Source organism: Medicago sativa, chromosome 3 (assembly GCF_051527215.1).
Source record: "Medicago sativa cultivar Bolivia chromosome 3, Bolivia_mono, whole genome shotgun sequence".
Lineage (NCBI taxonomy): Eukaryota > Viridiplantae > Streptophyta > Magnoliopsida > Fabales > Fabaceae > Medicago > Medicago sativa.
In genome coordinates this window covers 72,449,326-72,469,337 of record NC_140751.1, presented here as the reverse complement: position 1 = coordinate 72,469,337, position 20,012 = coordinate 72,449,326, and the positions used below count along the sequence as shown (strand labels likewise).

The 20,012-nt window shown below is 31.7% G+C and overlaps 2 long non-coding RNA genes across 2 annotated transcripts; both read right to left on the bottom strand.

Annotated features, from left to right (window-relative positions):
- Nucleotides 1–11,328: 11,328 nt before the first annotated feature.
- LOC146939921 (uncharacterized) lies at nt 11,329–12,256 on the bottom strand. Its single transcript, XR_015031829.1, has 3 exons — nt 12,019–12,256; nt 11,693–11,931; nt 11,329–11,574 (listed from the first exon to the last, which is right to left on the bottom strand). It is a non-coding gene; the product is annotated as an uncharacterized LOC146939921 (long non-coding RNA).
- A 2,484-nt stretch (nt 12,257–14,740) lies between these two features.
- On the bottom strand, nt 14,741–15,370 carry LOC146939920 (uncharacterized). The gene is made up of 2 exons (XR_015031828.1): nt 15,207–15,370; nt 14,741–14,787 (listed from the first exon to the last, which is right to left on the bottom strand). It is a non-coding gene; the product is annotated as an uncharacterized LOC146939920 (long non-coding RNA).
- Nucleotides 15,371–20,012: the final 4,642 nt, after the last annotated feature.

The window sequence follows — 20,012 nt, the reverse complement described above, 5'->3', positions numbered from 1 at the left end:
CTTGCGCATTCATGTTTTTAAAAGTATAAAAAGTAACATTTTTAATTTAAAACTTTCTATTTTAACTTCCTTAACCAGTGCCCTGGGGGCACTGGTTAACATGACCCTTTTTTTTAATATAAATCACCTACTAACCTAGCCAACACTTGAATGATGGACATAGCTAGCCAATCAATTCTCAAGGCAGTAAAGACTTTTACTCTCAAATTAGTTTTCAATGGAAAATGAGTTTTAGGATCAAAAACATCATTATTATTGGAATCGGTTTTTAATAGAAAAATCAGGTTTTTTTTAACAGAACCATATCTTCCATTGGCTTTAAACATTCCTTACATCAACCAAAGAGACCTTCCATACCCTTGCATAGGAAACCACCTACATCCAAAACAGATTAGTGGAAAATTTAAATGTATTATTATAAAATAGAATTGATAGTTTAATTTTGTAAACTTAAATGTATTATTATAAAATAGAATTGAAAGTTTAATTTTGTTGGTCTATTTAAACATGAGCTTGCCAAAAAAAGGACTAAAATATGAGCACACACTTTTTTTACAGACCAAACTTAGCTAGGTTATGTAAAGACTAAGTTCAACTCAACCTATTTTCACTCCTACCCAAAACAAATCACACCATTCTAGTAAAATAAATCATTCATGTATGTTTTCCTCATAAAAATTATTTATGTGTAGATCATATATTATTTGAAAACTATAGATCAAAATAAAATATTAATTTTAAAATAGAGAAGGCAAATTAATTTAACCCTTTGTACCATGCCATTTGATTTAATCAACAAACTCAAGCCGAAGATAGAGTCCGCAAAACCTTAACTTAGTCAGTTAAATTGAATACCGTGGTACAAAGAGTTCAAATCAATTTAAAACCTTTAGTCAAAAGGTCTTTAACCTTTACCACAATTATAACATTATTGGTAAATGAATTGAAGTTTTATAAAGATGTTTGGGCTACTTGTTATACTCCTCAACGATGTGGGACTAGATCTTTGCCACAAATGTCCAAAACACAGCCTTCTTATTGTGAATTGACAAGCCTTACAACAACACAATGATGCACAACTTATTCATTGGTAGAGACAACAACTTCATCCACGAACACACTTTATTCATTTTTCACACCCTTCTTTACTCTTCTAATGGAAGTCAAAACAAAAACACACAACAAATAAACAATGATTATTGTGTTTGGTTCTAATTTTTTTTCTTTCTTTTTGGCATCCATGTCTACATGAGACGCAAAACAATATACTGTGGGAATGGCCACACTATAGTAACTGAAAAATAGACCCCTTTTATTTGGTAATTTATACATTTTGACCCCAAAAAGTGCAAACTGATATTTTGTTCTTTCTTTTCTGAGGGATGAAGTGAACTTGATAGGATGAAACAAATTAATTGTTGCAAAGATCAAGGAAACACATAAAGAGGTACCACCTTCCAAATTCCCTCCCTCACACACACACTCACACATTTCACCTTCAAAGTTGAATTGCTGCATTATAAACATTAATGCTCACAGTGGAAATGTGGATCTTTATTGCTTATATTTTCTTTTTGCCTTACTTTATTTTGATATTTATCTTTTTTGAAGTGTTTGATGGGGAGGATTCAATGCTATTTCTGAATTTGAATAATGAAACAATTACTTATCTGTTAAATTTTTTAGAACTGTGAGGATGGAACATAAGGGTAACTATGCTTGGTACTGCATAATCCCGCATCAGTTATGGTTTTTATTTATCTAGCAGTATATTGAGAACATTGAACTTTGGATAAAAATTAAGGTGTGTAACAGGAAGGTCATATCATGTTACTAAAAGACAGAGCGCACAAAAATGTAATGATATACAAAAAACATATTATCCTACCACTGTAATAAATTACTACGGCGATGAGAACAAGGCTTACATTGTTTCAAATTTGAAAGTTACATGATCATAATGGTTTATGGAGGAGCCTATACGGCATCCTCCAGAGTGTGTGTGTGCTGGAATTATATCAGGCGATAATATAAAATTATAATGTACGGCCTGATTGGTTTTGTGCTGAACCGTAAGGATTATAATGCAGGGCTTGATGGTTTAAATTGATGTTAAGGAATACTGGCCAAGGGGCGATATTACTCATCTATGAATAGGGTGCTGTTATGAACGTCATGAGTGAATTTATGTACAAATGTGAAAAGGAATGAATTTGAAAAAAATTAAGAGACGTACGATGAAGGAATGATCGGAGGTGGCCAATTGATAACAGGAGGAATTTGTGTTAGGACTTAGCACTCTTAATTCAGGAGCCTATATATGATGATCATTTGAACATGTCTTGATGACTATAGTTGAGATCTTTCTGCAGAAAAATAATGATTTCCTTGTGATGATGAGTTGAAATTATTTTTGTTCTTTTGAGGGAAATGATTATTGTTATTATCGATATTCATATGACCACCGAGAGCTTGAGTGTTGAGCCTATATATTCGTTGCTGCAAATACCTTTTCATTCCAAGAGCTTCAACTTGCCTTCTCTTCATCCAAAATTTTAAACAGAACTATCAACTATAAGAATGTAAGGACTTTGAATCCCAATAGAATTTCATGTAATTAACCTGAGCCACTTTGGCCTGAAGAATGAAGATCAGGAATAAAGGTGGTCTTCTAAGGTTATTACAACTGGATATTCTGACTCGACGAACACATATTTCTTAATAGACTTCAAACCATTTGATAAGCGCTGCAGGAGTCGTCCATGTCCTGTAAATATTCCTTGCATTAAGACAGTTAAAGCTCTCACCTTCAAGGTAAGTTTCAATGGCAAATGAGCTTTAGGATCAAAAACCTCATTATTGTGATCAGTTTTTAATGAAAATCTGATTATTTTTTAAAGTCATAAGTGTTCTACATATTCATGTTTATAGATATTGATGCATGAATTGAAAATTGAACTATTTAACTTTTTTATAGACATTTTCTTAATTAAGAATCATTATCCTTAGGGCACATGTTAGCAAGACCTTTAATATAATTTTTTTACTTTGAAATTTAATTAGGCTTTAATATGTGATTAGTCCTTGCACTTTCATTGTAACGCCCAATTTGAAAATATCTAGAATATTCAAAAGTGCGCTAAAATTGATATTGGATACTTTAATTATACAATATAAAAACAACTTCAAGCCGTGAGTTTAGATACAACGACAACCAAGGTCATATGTTACATTATTACACACCAAGTTTGCTCTACAAATCTAACTACCAAAAGTTCATATCAGCACAACTTATATATATATAACATATGCATTAACTAGTCCGACATCAGAATGAGTCCACCTAAGCACGATCAATCCAAAGCTTTATCTTTACCTCTTCCTCGAGAACCCTGTGAACCTGAACAAATAAGGAGTTGGATGAGACATAATGCCTCAGTGAGTTCCTTCTAGCCCTAGGCTAGTGATAACCTCGGGGAAAACCTATGGTTACCACGTGTCTAAGATACAACCTAACGGTTGATTATACGTGTGTGGAGTCTTGCTTCCCTAGACGGTAGTGCATGCTAGACCCGTCATAGGCTTATTTTACTTGTTATTGGCTTCTCATCTTACACGTGTCATGGCGGTTAAGGGGATCCTAGAACCACTTTGCTATGATACATTTGATGCATCGAAGCCTACACCTAATCACGACACAAATCTATACCGGACGAATAGGGAAAACCTAAGTTCGTCTTTGGCATAACTCATTGATTACCTCTTACTTTCTAAACTTGTACATAACAAACATCTTAATACATATATTCAAAAGCATAATAAATATGTTCAAACATTAAGTTAGAGGTTAGCGTTGAACAATCATAAACATCTGAGTTCATTTTACGGATTAGTCCCGGGTGGAGTAACCCCGGAAATTAATCCTTAACTCCCGGTAAAATGCCTAGCAAGGGCGTACCGGACTCCCTTAGTGAACGTGCGGGTCCCTTACGGCTTACCCCATTCCCCTTGGAGAACCTTTTGTACCCAACCTAGGAAGGTATACAAAAGACACGACACCTTTACTTCTTTATTGGTCTTAACCATAACGTTTCTTATCTTAGCTTGCTTAAACTTCTTGCGATAATATTATAAAATCGCCACACCCTAACATAAACAATTCCATGCAAAACTATCTAGCTTCTCGACAACTATGTCGAGTCTCTATGTTCATTCCCATTCTTAATATAAAGTTCGCTACCCGATTATGAAACTATAACTTCTCTCGTATGCCTTGCCTTTTTATACCAAATAAATACTTGCTTCTCGTTAAAGAAATCATTTACAAACCCATGCCTTGGAGTCTTGATTTGCGGGGTTAAAGTTAAAAGGATCGCTTAAAGAAAACCGCTCGCGAAACACCCGAACCACCCATGACGAGCAAAATAATGAGGTTCCCCCACAGTCTGCTCGCCATGGCGAGTGATGTTGTGTGGGAGGCGAGCTCCTGCTTGCCATTGCGAGTAGGAGGCGAGTGGACACCCCCATTCGGCCTTCAAGCTCGCCTCGCGAGCCATTTGCTCGCCGTGGCGAGCTGTGACAGTCCAGAACTGTCAAAAATGGTATTTTCCACTCAAAAACCTCAAATCCAAGCACCCCAAAGCTTATGATGACTCTAGTGATCATTTGGAACCTGAAAACAATCATTAAGCAAGTATTCACAAGTATAATGGTACAAGACATAAAAAGGGGTAACTTTCTTTATGAGTAAACCCTAGAAATATATGTAGTTTTTATGCAAGCTTAACACACATGATTCCATGGTTGGAACTGACTAAGAACTCACCTTAAGATATTTGAAATCAAGCTCAAGCTCAAGCTCTCAAGATCTCTTCTTACAACCAAACCCTAGCCAAGAAATCAAGTTGGAAGTAGTTGCTTCAAATCCCTAAGTTACCTCCACCAAAAGCTTCCTTTCCTTATTTAATTGCTTGCTTGAAGAAGAATATCAAAGTAAAGATGGATTGGAGAAGAGTTGGGGGGGGGGGGGGGGGGGGGCGAGATGGAAGAGAGCATATGTCTTTCCTAAAAACCTAGAGAGAGAAAGGTGAATGAAAAATGACTATTTTTGGACCTAAAGTCCTTATATAGCCCTTTATGAACAATTACCAATTTGCCCTTAATCTTAATCGTGTTAAATCCAACTCTGATACTTAACCCGTAAATAGCTGACATCACTTGGAAAAATATTTCCTTCAAACTTTCTTTCGAAATATTAATCCTCTGATATGATCGACTGGTAATATTCCGATATTGACAGGCGGGATATTACATTCATCCAATTTTGACATTGGTCTCTGCGCTTTTTTTTGTTTGGCATTGGTCTCTGCACTTTGTAAATTTTTTGACTTTGGTCCTTCTGTTAAGTCTTAGTTAAAAAAAAAAAAAAACTAACGTTGTGTCACGTGGGCCAATCATTCCACACCACGTGCCACACTAAAAGACAAAAAACCTCATTTAACAATATACATCAAACTATGCAATAGAGAAAATCAAATCAAATATTTTTTAGTCCCTATAAAAAATTTCATCAACATTTTTAGTCCCTATAAAAAATTTCCGTCAGCATTTTCGGTCCCTAAAATGCTAAAGTAAAATATCACAGGAACTAAAAAGTGTGATTTTATTTTGTAGGGACTAAAAACAAAATTTTGAATATTTATAGAGACCATCCATTTACTTAATTAACCCTATTTTTTAATAATTGTCTTCTTCTCACCTTTCCAATTTTAGGCTTTTGATTTTATTTGCCTACTATTGGTTGTTAAAATCTATACGACAATTGTTATTTATATAGTAATGTTTAAACCACGTACAAAGTTAAGGCATGCTATGTGACAAACAATTTTGATATGTCTCATGCTTTGAGGTGTGATTGTTTTTAATAATATTGTATTATATTTATCTTTTTACTTCGATCTGGAGCAAAGCCAGCTCCGATACTGGTTGTCTGTCTTCACTCTTGTTTCTTCTTCAAACAATCAGCTCCCACTCTAACAATACAAACCTGTCACAGTTTTATATATATATTACTTTAGTTAAAAAGAAATCTAGTACTAAAGTATATTTCCGATACACTCTTAGTATGTTCTGCTGATTAAACAACCTTTCCATAATCAGGAAATCAATACCTCATTTCATTTGCAGATAAAGAACACTTGACATTTTCACCTTGATAACTGGTAAAAGTGCATTCAATGAAAATTATAACTTATAGTTATGCACAATATGTTTGGATACATATTCTTTGAAAAATTAAGATAAAAAATTAATTTTAAATTAAGGGTAGTAAAACAGATCAAAGTCTGGATCAACCCATTCAAGCTCAACCAAGAGCCAAAGAATGGGTACTGCATCACAAAATTTGATCAATTTTGCCACCCAAATTAATAGGCTGAAAAAAAGTTTGTAAGATACAGCGAAGGAATTTAAATTTTATAATAGATGTTTTGGCAACTTGTCATACTTTTGAACGATGTGGGACTTGCTCTGATTTCAGATACAAAACACAGCCTTCATATTGATTATTGCAATCCTTACATTTATTATCTTGAGGCCTCTGTTATTTTCACCAGCTAATGCTCCAATACCACTTCCTAGTTCCCATAGGTAAGCAAGTTTGTCCATAAAAGTCAAATTGTTTTCACATAGGCTGTTTTCATAAGCCATGTTAGAGAGCTTATGGAAGCAAGCTTATAGCAACTTATGGATATGTCATAAGTTGCTTCTGTACGCTCTGACAAACCGTCTCACAAATGTTTGTGCCAATAGATAAGATCGTCAAACCAAACAAAGATTATCTTAAGTCTTCACATACCCTTGCATAGAAGTGTGGACAATTGATCAAAATGTGTAGGCTTGAAATCATAACCCCTTCCTTCCTCCATATACATTGTCACCTAATTAAAAGTAAAAAAAGTATGACTTTGTTAATGTTAGAATCTAATCTAGAGACACTTGAGAGAGAAACAGATGATGGACACAGCCCTTAACAAAGGCACTCAAATAAAAAACCTCATTAATCTAATTTTTTACAAAACCACATCTGCCATTGGCTTTAAATATTCCTAGCCTCAACCAAAGAGATCTCCCATTAACATTTTTCAAGTTTTTTTTTTATTGATTTCCAACCTTTTCAAATCGATCTTACACTAAATCGTTTTACCATTTTAAAATAATAAAATTATATTTATTCAAGTGATTTTTTTTATCTCGATTTGAAATTATGGATGACAATTGAACTCATACATTGAATATCCACAGAAAAATACTTACAACAAATAAGATAAAACTCACATTATACAGATACGAGTACGAGTGATATTATGTAACAGTGAGCAAAGTATGAGTGTAGGTGCTGCAAAATCAACAAGAGGAAATATATCCATAAGCGAAAGCACAGTCGTCGTCGTCGAAGCAGAAGAAAAAATATATAACTCAAAAATTGATTGCGGTTTAACATTACATACCTATCACGGTTTTTCAAAACAAAAAAAAATTAATCAATCTGTAATATTTTATGTGAAATGCTAACGAGTGTTGACACACTTTACAACTTTTAAATAGTAAATTTTTATGGAAATTGATGCATTCAATGCATTGTAAATTTATCTCTTTAACTTTTTCTATAAACAGTTTTTAAATCAAGAATCCTTAAAGAGTTCTCTTAAAACACTCGTTAGCAAGACCCATTTTATTAATTCAATATTCAACTATTGAGTTCAACCTCTCAAAAAAAACTAAACTTGGTTGATTTTTTTAATTTACTAAAAGTCACAGTAAACAAATACTATTTAAAATCAAACAAATTTTATGATTTTCGGATTAAAAAAATTATTGAGTCAAAAATAGTTTTGAAAATTTATTCTTAAAAATAATTCCCAAACAGATTTTTGAAAACAATTTTTGAAAACTATTAAGTTCTAAAACAATTTCTGAAAATATAATTCCCAAATAGATTTTTTTTAAAATTTTCTTCTTAAAAACAGATTTATAAAAGAGTTTCCAAAAACTGAAAAGCAAAACACAACTAAACATTCATCATATCTTTTGATCAATTTTGTAAAATACTCATCAATTAAAGATGAAATAAAATTCATAATCATATAAATAAGTTTGAACTGCATAATACTCTGCAAAACAATAATGCATGTGTTTTCTTATAAATGCATTAGCAAGTGATAATGTTTTATGAATATGCTCGTGAGCATGAGTTTTTGCTTAAAAGAACCGAGAATTAAAACATTCAAGCTCCTTCAAAAAAAAAACATTCAAGTTATTTTGACTTCTAATGAAAGCAATTGTATTTTATTTTATTTTTGAGAGAAAAAATAGAAAATATCACCAAAAAAAAAGATCGAGACTTATTATATATACCATAACAAAAAAAGAAATATCAAAAAATATAAAATGCCATGTTAAATATAAAAAAACGAGTTTAATCTCATTAGTTTATTAGTATATTTTCAATATAAATCAAATTACTTAATTAAATATGTTCATATGAAATCGATTTTTAAACAGACTAATAAATCATATAAGATTTTTAAAATGTCATATTCAACACTACAATATAAGTCTATGACATGTTAAAGTCAGACTTAAGTCTTAAATTTTATGAGATTGACTTATAACTTATATTTTTTGTAAGATCAAACATAAGTCTTTCAAAGTCTTACCTGGTTTAACATATTCTCACCCATACCACAACTAATCACACCATCATAGTAAAATAAAATATTTATTTGTTTTTACCAAAACATTTACTATTGAGTAATTAGCCAAATACCCCCCTGAAATTGCAAGGCGCGTCAATTACCCCCCTGCAGTTAACGAAATATCAATTACCCCCCCGAAATTGATAAACGTTAGTCAATTACCCCCCTCCGTTAATTTCCTCCATCCAACATGCTGATGTGGCAGTTAACTGCCCACGTGGCACTGCCACATGGTCAGAAAAGGCATGCCACGTCAGAGGGGGGTAATTGACTATATTTTTTAATTTTTTTTTGAAAATTTTTTTTTTTTTGAATTTTTTTTTTTTGAACAAAAATATGATTTTTCCTTGCAAATTTATGATAATTGATCACTACTATGAATCTTATTCATTCTATATGCTAATTTATATGACTAATATATGTCACTGTCATTATTATCACTACTATATAATGTGCTTATACAGAGATAATTATGTCATATAGTTCTGTCATATAGATGTTCTATGCTTATACTGTCATTATACTGTTCTATGCTTATACTGTCATTATAGGTAGCATACTTAAATGATGAATTCACAGAGATAATTCTGTCATATAGTAGCATACCTTAGTCATAGATTATAAACTTAGACACTCATGCACCTAGACACTGCAGGCACCCAGACACTGCAGGCCGCAGAAACACGCCACCAACCACAAACAGAACTAGCATAACAGGTTCTGTCAAAACATAAGCCCAAATAATTCAAATACAGGGGGGTTTTTTACCATTATTGATAAACTACAGGGGGGTTTTTGACCATTATTGATAAACTACAGGGGGGTTTTTGACACGAACTTGTTGGAACAATAACAACACAAACAACTTAGAACAATAGCAGCACAAACAGCTTAGCATAATTGCCTCTTACATTTGTTTCCAATACACATAAGAAAATACTTAGAACAACAATACATATTTCATATAACTATTGTGAACCAAGAATTTTAATCAAAACTACCAACATACACAACAATACTAACATGTACTTCAATAAAAATCAACATGCAAAGTTTCCATTATCATTTTCATCATTATTAAGCCCTAAAGCAAGCTTCAATTCCCCCTCTTCTGTCCAAATCGAAACACACCATCAACTTCACATTATATAGTAGTGATAATATAGTAGTGATAATAATGACAGTGACATATATTAGTCATATAAATTAGCATATAGAAGGAATAAAATTCATAGTGGTGATCAATTATCATAAATTTGCAAGGAAAAATCATATTTTTGTTCCAAAAAAAAAATTTCAAAAAAAAATTAAAAAATATAGTCAATTACCCCCCTCTGACGTGGCATGCCTTTTCTGACCATATGGCAGTGCCACGTGGGCAGTTAACTGCCACATCAGCATGTTGGATGGAGGAAATTAACGGAGGGGGGTAATTGACTAACGTTTATCAATTTCGGGGGGGTAATTGATATTTCGTTAACTGCAGGGGGGTAATTGACGCGCCTTGCAATTTCGGGGGGGTATTTGGCTAATTACTATTTGTGTTTGTATACACCTTTAATATAAATAGGAAATACTAAAAACTTTAAAAATAATTTTTTTCTGCATAAAACTTATAAATTATTTTCTCTTTATACTGTAAAATGGAAATTGATTTATATTATTTCAAAAAGTATAATCAAATTTTTTATAATAAAAATAGAATAGATCAAAATTTAATTTTAAATTAGGAGTGGGAAATTAATCAACCCCTCTTGTATATACTATTTATTTCGACAAACTCAAGGGGAAGATAAGTTTTCAAAAACTTAACCTCACCGAGTTAAAACATAAATAAATAGTACACACATTAAAGGTTTGAACCAATTTGCCACTCCATGCCACTCCATCAAATCAAAGATCAGAGACTAGAACAGTAAGCTTACAACCAGTTTATTTTATAATAGATGATGGTTCGGTAACTTGTCATACTTTTAAACGATGTGGGACTTCTTTTTTCCACTAATGTTTGATCCAAAACTACAGCACAATGAGACACATCTTATTTCTCTCAAAGCATCACCTAAAATCAAACGAAACACACTCTTTGGTAGAGACATCATCTTCATCCACCACTAACAGATTATTTTCACATCCTTTGATATTCATGTAATGAAAATACTATAAAGGGAAAAAAAAAAACATCAACCAAAATAAACAATATATGATACAAAATATATAACAGAGGAAGCAATAAAATCAGATGAATTCAAAGAGTATGGGAATAAGAAAATCACGAAATTGTTAGAATCAAGTCTAGAGACATTACTCAAGGCAGTAAAAGCCTCACCTTCGAAGTAGATTTCAATGGTAAATGAGCTTTCTATAGGATTAAAAACCTTACTGAGCAGTTTTTTCTTTTTTTCTTATAAAAAATTGGTTTTTTTAACCAAAGCCAGATTAGAGAAGATCTTTCATGATTTCAATATCATAATAGACTCAAGAGAAAATCTTCAGAAATCCATGTATATACCATAATGGACAAAAAAATATCATCCAAAATAAGCTATATACGATACAAAATGTTGTAATTGTTGTACAAAATAACAGCACAGGATACGCAAAATTAGATGAATTCAAAGCACATGAGAAGCTTTACATTATTGTTGTATTTATCTCCTTTGCATGAATGTAATGGAACTTCTATGCGAGGCAGCGCGCCAGCTCCGGAATGGATAGTGGGAATTCAAATACCTCATTCCAAGAAGGTAACCAACTATCCTCTATTGACTTAGTTTTTTTGCATAACAGTATCAAAAGGAGCACCAGCAATTCCAACCTGCATACGAGTTTATCAAATAGAGTTCAAATGATATAAGCGCTTAATTGCTATGCAACAGGTAAAATTATACTACATTTTCATTAGAGTTATAGAATGTTCATTATCATACTAATACCTGATGATTTCTTTTCCATATGTTTCAGAAGCCTTTTCAATCCGTGATTCACTTAAACTTAGACGTCTCACTTTATCAGGTTCCACTTTGAGGCATTCCTCTATTCAATCTTTAGGCTTCCCAGCATGAATAGCAATTAAACGTCTATATTCATCCGATGAATTTCAACGTGTTTTTTCCACTTCATCAAGATCTTCCTCCTCATCACTAAGATCATCGTCATCATCCCCACTATTCCGCTAAAGATGACAAGCAAGCAAATATGAATCAACCAATCTACATTGCAAATTATATATATGCATCATTGAGTTGAGTTAGTGTCAGACCTTGTAATCAGCTATGGGACTTATTTTCCTTCTTTGCCTCAAGCTTTCTGAGGTAGCCAGTAGGACATAATAGTACGTCTCCAAATGTTTGTGTAACCATCTAAATTTTTTAACAATAGTGTCAAATTTTAGCTACTATGCAGAGGGAGAAATTTGTTGAAAGAATCTACGCTAGTTACGAGTTATAATTTGTTGTGTTCATTTATTGATCTACAAAGACAATTAATAATAAATTATAGTATCAAAATGGATCTACTGCATCAATGATTTGTATCAACTGTCAGGTATATATAAGAATGTAATCATTTTGAATCCCAAGTAACTAACAACTAGAGCCAATATGGCTTGAAGTTCAGATATAAGGTGGTCTTTTAAGGTTATTACAACCAGATACTCTGATGCGACGAACATATATTCTTTAAGAGACCTCAAACATTTGATAAGCGCCAGAGGAAGAGGAATCTGCTTTTATTTATTTATCTAGCAATATATTGAGAACATTGAGCTTTGTATAAAAATTAAGGTGTATCGTGTATGTAACAAAAATGAAGGTGCAATGCAACACTTTTCTTTGACAACGCAACATAATTCCCACTCCCTCAACCACATTAGCACATGGTCTCATACTTCATCATTATTCGTTATGGAGTCAAGTCATTTGTATATAATTCAACAAAAAGCCGTTACCTATACCAGTATAATAAATAAATTACTATTGGAATGAGGCAAAGCTTTCATTGTTCCAAATTTGAAAGTTAAATCATACTCCCTCCTTAGAATAAAATCAAATGTTTCTATTAAGTTGACCGTTGTAATAATTGACGGTATTAAATATGCTTGCATTCTCGTTGCATAAAAATTGAATCCTTATTATTAATGATGACTATGACAACAATATATAATTTGAACTTTGGTTTTTGAGATTAGAGGAGAAAGAAATACAAAATGTTTTTTCATAAGAAAATTATTTATTTTTTATTTTTTAAAACTCGTATCCGTCCACTTGCAAAAGATTCAACCTCTGGCTTAGAAAAATATACTCAAGTACACAATTTAAATATCAAATTAGATCAAAATTAATAAAAAAACTTACTTTAATATCTTTGTTATCTTTCAATCCTTAATTTGAGATTTTAGATTTTATCTCAACAAAATCATAATCGCCGCTAATACTCTACACACTATAAAATTGAGACCGGGAAAAATCGAATTTGAGATTTTGAGAGAAGTACATTTCACGATCTCTAGCCAACACCACTAGGTCAATCCAATTGAGTTTTTAAAAAAATAATATTTAAGGGAGGAAAACTAAACATTTTCTTATACTCGTCTAACTATTATAAACAAACATGAAACAAAATTTTTTTTTTTAAAAAAAAAGGCAAAATTACACTTTAAATCTATTAACTTAATTTTAGATAGTAATTTGATTATTTTGGGTCAAACAAGATAATAATTTGGTCATTTATCTTTTATTTCTTTGCAATTTTGCTCTCTTGGTCCATGGCTTCAAATCTAAGTTATATACACTCAAACATAGATTTAATGTAAAATAAATTTTAAGAAAATGTATATTATCGATGTAAAATAATAACTCATGTAAAAATATTTGTCAAAAAATCATGTAAACATAAATTTGAGGAATTCATAATTATTTCTTCTATATACGTTTATAAAAATAATTTTCTTTTTTTGAGATATATATATATATCAAAATCAAACTTAATTATAATTTAGGTTTAACAAAAAGATCCAAGCAATCGAGGAAACCCATTTAAAACTCAAAGGAAGACCAAACACAAAAAAAATGGGTGTTTCTAGACTGCTTGCATCCTTTTTGAACAAATATTTAGTTGACAACTTATTAGTCAACTATAAATTTTAAAAGAAAAGTAGTTTATTGACACAAAAATCAAAACATTAAAGAGATAAATAATATAAGTAAGAGAAAATTGTCACAAATTGCCTGTACAAATATCATTTCTCTTAAAAATATATTTATAGCTTATTTTTACTTTTGAAAATAAAAATGTTTTTCCCTCAAAAAAAGAAAGAAAATAAAAATGTTTTTTTATAATCTTTTCTTTTCTTCACTTTCTTCATTTTGATTAAAATTTTAAGAAAATGTATATTAATTTAAACATAAATTTGACGAAATCATGTTTATTTATTTGTTCCACGTTTAAAAAAAAAATCATTAATTCAGATTTTTTAGGATCTAGGATCTATATATAGATCCAAATCAATATTGTTTATAAATTAAACTCAAAAGAGAGAGACCAAGCAAGCACCAAAAATTGGGATGCCCAAGGGCTGGGAAGTGGGAACCATTTTCGTAACCCAAATACAATACAATCAATAAAACATGTTTATCAATTTAGAAGGAATTTAACCTTTATAATAGACCTCTGGGGTACTTACCACACTATTGAACGATGTGGGACAAAAACACAATCATTTTGAGACACATCTTATTTCTTAGAGCAATGTTGCATAATCAAACACAACACATTCTTTGCTAAAGACAGCATTCGTCCACCAATACATAATTCTCACACCCTTAGATATTCAATAGATACCATAAGGGGAAAAAAAGCATCAACAAAAGTTATGGGACATGTCATATTCATGAACCTCTATGCGAAGCAGCGCCAGCTCCAGAACTGAAAGCGGGAATTCGAATACGTCATTCCAAGAAGGCAGTCAACTATCCTCTATTGACTTTGTTTTTTTCATAACAGTATCAAAAGGGACACCAGCAATTCCAACCTGCATAAGAGTTTATCAAATAGAGTAGAAATGATAGAAGCACTGAAGGGAAGTTATCACTTATTATATTCATATCTAATAGACTACAAGGAAGCATTAGAAAAACATATGGATGCTATAACTGGAACATAAATGTTTGGATAAAGCTTAATTAAGTGCTTATAACATAAGCATTTATCATATATGTGCTTATGTACAAATTATTTCAATAACAAAAGATAAAACAAAGTAAAATTCTTTGCTTATAAGCTGTTTTCGTAACCTAGAGCTTATGGAATTAAGCTGAAAACAGCTTATGGACATATCATAAGTTGTTTCAATAAGCTTTCACAAACAGACTCACAAGTTCTTATGTTAGTAGTTAAGTTCAAATAAACTAATTCATACAGGCCTGTAAATTATCTTAAGTCTTAGCATACCCTTGCATAGAAGTCTGGGGGTGAGAATTGATCAAAATCTGTATGCTTGAAATCGTAATACCATCCTTCTCTCATATATACAGTCACCTAATTAAGAGTAAGAAAAGCATGACCTTTGTTAGAATCAAGTCTAGAGACACTTGAATGATGGACATGTCACATAGCCCTTGTAAAAGAGTCACTGCTGAAATCTCAAAGAGTCAAAGCCGTAAAGGCCTCACCTTCAAAGTAATTTTCGATGGCAAATGAGCTTTAGGATCGAAAGCCTCATTATTGGGACCAGTTTTTAATAGAAAATCCGGTTTTTTTTAACAAAACCGCATCCTCCATTGTCTTTAACCATTCCTTGCATCAACTAAAGAGATCTCCATAACCCTGCCAAGGAAACAGATTCGTGGAAATCAGGTCTTAACAATGTCTTGATACAGCTGAAAGGAAGTATTAATCAGATCTCACATCACCACCACAGAGAAAGTCAAGACAATAACACACATACAATAAACAATGATTAATCATGCTTAAAATGTATTGCCCCAAATTTTCGATCAGTAATCGTGCTAGAGCTCAGTGGTTTCTTGTTATATATTTGAAGCATGCTAAAAAAATACCTGCATGTTAAATGCAACCATCTGAGCTCCATGCATCCACCCAATTAACAGATTATAGTTTGATGAGGTAATGCGTGTACCTTTCGGATACAGTCGCAATATATTCTGCTGAGTGAACCTGCCAACAATCAGATGATCAATAACTCACATTTCATTTGCATATAAAGAACACATCCAGCAATATGTTTGTTCCAAAGCTAATTAAATAGAAATGCTTAATATTTGTTTCAATTTATACGAATGAGAAAACCATTTGATATGCTGCCTTAAAAACGTAGTGTGTTCGGTAAATCATTGTCAAGGACTATCTAATATTTATCTCATATTTCTTTAACTCTTGTAACCATAAAAAGATTGAAATAGGTAAAATTATAAATACATTTTTCGCTGACAATTTCTTAGACGTCTCACTTTATCAGATTCCACTTTGAGGAATTCCTCTATTCCACCTTTAGGCTTCTTAGCATGAATAGAAATTAAATGTCTATATTCATCCGATGCATTTTGGCATGACTTTTTTCGCATCATCAGAATCTTCCTTCTCCTTATGACCATTTTAATCGCCACCACTGTTTTGCTAAATATATAGCAAGCAAGAAAAATGAACCAACCAATCTCACATACAATATTAAATGTCCTTGCAATTTATATACAACATTGACTTAGTATCAGACCTTGTTTTAAAGCTTAGATTTCTATTGTCAATGTCCCTTAAGGCACAAGTTTAGAAGCTAATTGTAGAAACTAATTTTTGGAAATTGTGCATTCAATGCTTTGAAAGTTTAAAAACTTATCTTTTCACTACAAAACTCATGTTTTATTTCTTTTTTTAGATCCTTAACTTGTGCCCTTAGGGCACAAGTTAACATGACCCATTAAATATACAGTTGACTACACCTTTTATGTCACAAAATATATTTATGGCCCAAAGTTCTTTTTTGACAATTCACAAAATATATCTAGTGAGTTTTTTTTTTTTTTACTTGTTTAACTTACACCGTTAAAGTTATAACATATAGAAGTATAAATGGAGCAACAACTTGGGTTTTTTGCTAAGGGTGGTCCATCTACCATGGTTTGTCGCTGAATAAGTTCCTTAATGATCTTCAACAATCTTCTCTAGTTTGGATTGATAGATTCAGCACAGTAGTGCAACAATTTGGTATGACTCGTAGTGAAGCCGACCGTTCTGTTTTTTATCGTCACTCAGCCTAAGGGTGTATTTTTCTTGTTGTTTATGTATATGATATTGTCATAACTTATAGTGATCAACATAGAATACTCCCGTTAAAACAACTTTTTTTAACGAGTTTCAGACGAAAGACCTTGCTAAACTCTGTTACTTTTTAGGTATTGAGGTAGCCCAATCCAAAGATGGTATTGTAGTTTCACAAAGGAAATAGCTATGGATATTTTTTAACGAGTTTCAGACGAAAGACCTTGCTAAACTCCGCTACTTTTTAGGTATTGAGGTAGCCCAATCCAAATATGGTATTGTAATTTCACAAAGGAAATAGCCATGGATATTTTTGAGCAAACAAGTCTATTGAATGTCAAGCTAGTTGATACTCATATGGATCCAAAATGTCAAACTCCCTACATGATCACAGAGAGCCTTATCTATCAAATTCAAGTTGATATAGTAGATTGGTTGAAAAGTTGAATTATCTCACAATCACTTGTCCACACATTTCATTTGTAGAAAGTGCGGTAAGCAAATTCTTAAGTTCTCCTAACCAAAAAAACATGAATGTTGTAATTCAGATTCTTGAATACATCGTAGGTGCATGAGGAAAAGGTATCATTTATGAGCGTAAAGGACATGATAAGATAGTTGGTTACTCATATGCTGATTGTGCAGATTTATCCATTGATAGGCGGTCCATTTATAGGTTTTGTGTATTTGTAGGAGGAAACTTGATATCCTGAAAGAATAAAAAAAAAAACAAAATGTAGTTGCAAGATCAAGCGTTGAGGCAGAATATAGGGACATGACATTGGTAACATGTTAGCTCATTTGGTTGAAGCAGTTACTTAAGGAACTTCAAATCGAAGAAGCACGACCAATGACACTTATATGTGATAATCATGTTGCGTTGCATATTGCCTCAAATCCAGTCTTTCCTGAGAGGACCAAACAGATTGAGATAGACGGTCACTTCAACAGAGAGAAGATTGAATCAAACGATGTCGTCACAAGCTTTGCCAATTCAAATGATCAGTTGACAGATGTTTTTACGAAAATCTCTGCGAGCTTCTAGAACAAGTTATATATGTGACAAGTTTGACACATTTAACTTATATGCTCCACCTTGATGGGGAGTTTTGATATTTAAATAAATGCTAAGTAATTATATTTACAACAATTATATTTGAAGTTGTAAATATATTCTAGCTTACTCTCTAAACTACTTAGCCTAAAATATTATGCAGAACATTTTTTTTTGTAATTAACTGTATAATCTCTTACCTTACGTAGTGCTATTTAGACACACGAGTTTTCAGCATGTCTCTTTTTTCTTTTTTAGTCAACATCAAAAAAGTTGTTGCAACAGTAAATTTGTCACAAATGTACGTTACTACAGTTAAAACTCTATAAATTAATAATGTCAGGACCGGAAAAATTTATTAATTTAGAGAGTTATTAATTTATCGATAAATTAATAATTATTAATTTAAAGAGTTTTTAAGTAATTATACTGTACATACCAAACAAAAAGGCAAATTAGTCTATGCCTCTTAGAATTACGTTGCAGCGAACTTTGGGACTCAACGTAAATTAGTAACTACTGTGTTCATACGCATTGGAAATCAATAATGACTTCCAAACAGACTTGGACTTTAAAGGAAAACAGACAACTATTGAATCACATTTCAATAGAGTGTAATATTTTTTTTTCAGTTTCTATGAATTATTAATTTATGATTTTCTTGGGACCGAAAATTATAAAGGGATCTCCCGAAAAATTATTATATTATTATTTTATCGAGTTTTTCAATTTTTTACATTGACCCAAGTCGGGACCGGACAAATTTATTATTTTAGAGAGTTTATTAATTTACCGAGTATTAATTTAAAGTGTTTCTACTGTATTACCAAATTGTTCTTTGTGTATAGATACATTTAATGTTAACTTTTTCATACAATAAATAGATATTTAATATTTTTTCTTAAGTCATACCCCTAACTAATACTACTAAATTCTATAGAAATATGAAAAGTCAAATTTAATACACATATAAACAAAAGACAATTTTGTAATATTCACCCATAAAATAGACACATTAATTGCAATAACAACTTTTCTTAAAAAATATGAAAGAGGTCATTAAAGAGAGCTTATACATAAAAGTAATTAATTTTATGTACATCAAGTTATAGTTTTCCGCACTTTTCATTTACGATAATTACAAAACAAAATTCACAATTATTTTCCTTACATTCATTATTTGTAAAAAGTATAATTTACAAAAAAATATTGATTTTCATCAAATAAACTTAAATTTTTTCAATAATACATATAATTTAGGGATGACAATTATTTACCTGAAAAGAGAAGAATTACTTCCTATTAAAACGAACTCAAGTTGAAATAAAATAACTTCAACCGGTATGGTATAATAGCAAGTTAAACCACTTTGCTCAGGCAACTAATCTATCACCCCAGTAGAAAAAGCCAAGGACAGTACGTATTGTAAAGTGAAGGAATTCATAAATTTTTATAATGTATGTTTTGGGTACTTGTCATACGTTTGAAAGATGTGGGACTTCATATTGAGTATTTACAATCCTTACAAGTTACAACACAGTGAGACACATCTTATTTTCCACACTCTTTGGTAGAGACATAAAATCATTCATAAGGGACAAAAAAATCATCCAAAATAAGCAATATAATATCTAAAACATTGTAATTGTTGTACAAAATAATAGCAGAGGATAATTCTTGTACACTTGATTATTTTTGTCCAAATATTCCGAAAGACAAACTTGTTTTAACACAATAATCATTACAACCCAATTCCATATGGTTGAGATCATTATAGAAGGTGATGAGGGAGATATTCTTAATATTTTGCAGAAAAATAAAGATTTCCTAGTGATGTTTTAGTCCAGCTTTGTCTCTCCTACCAAGAGCTTGAGCAGACCGAAACTCTCTTTACAATCTGCATTCTGCAAATACCTTTTCTTCCCAAG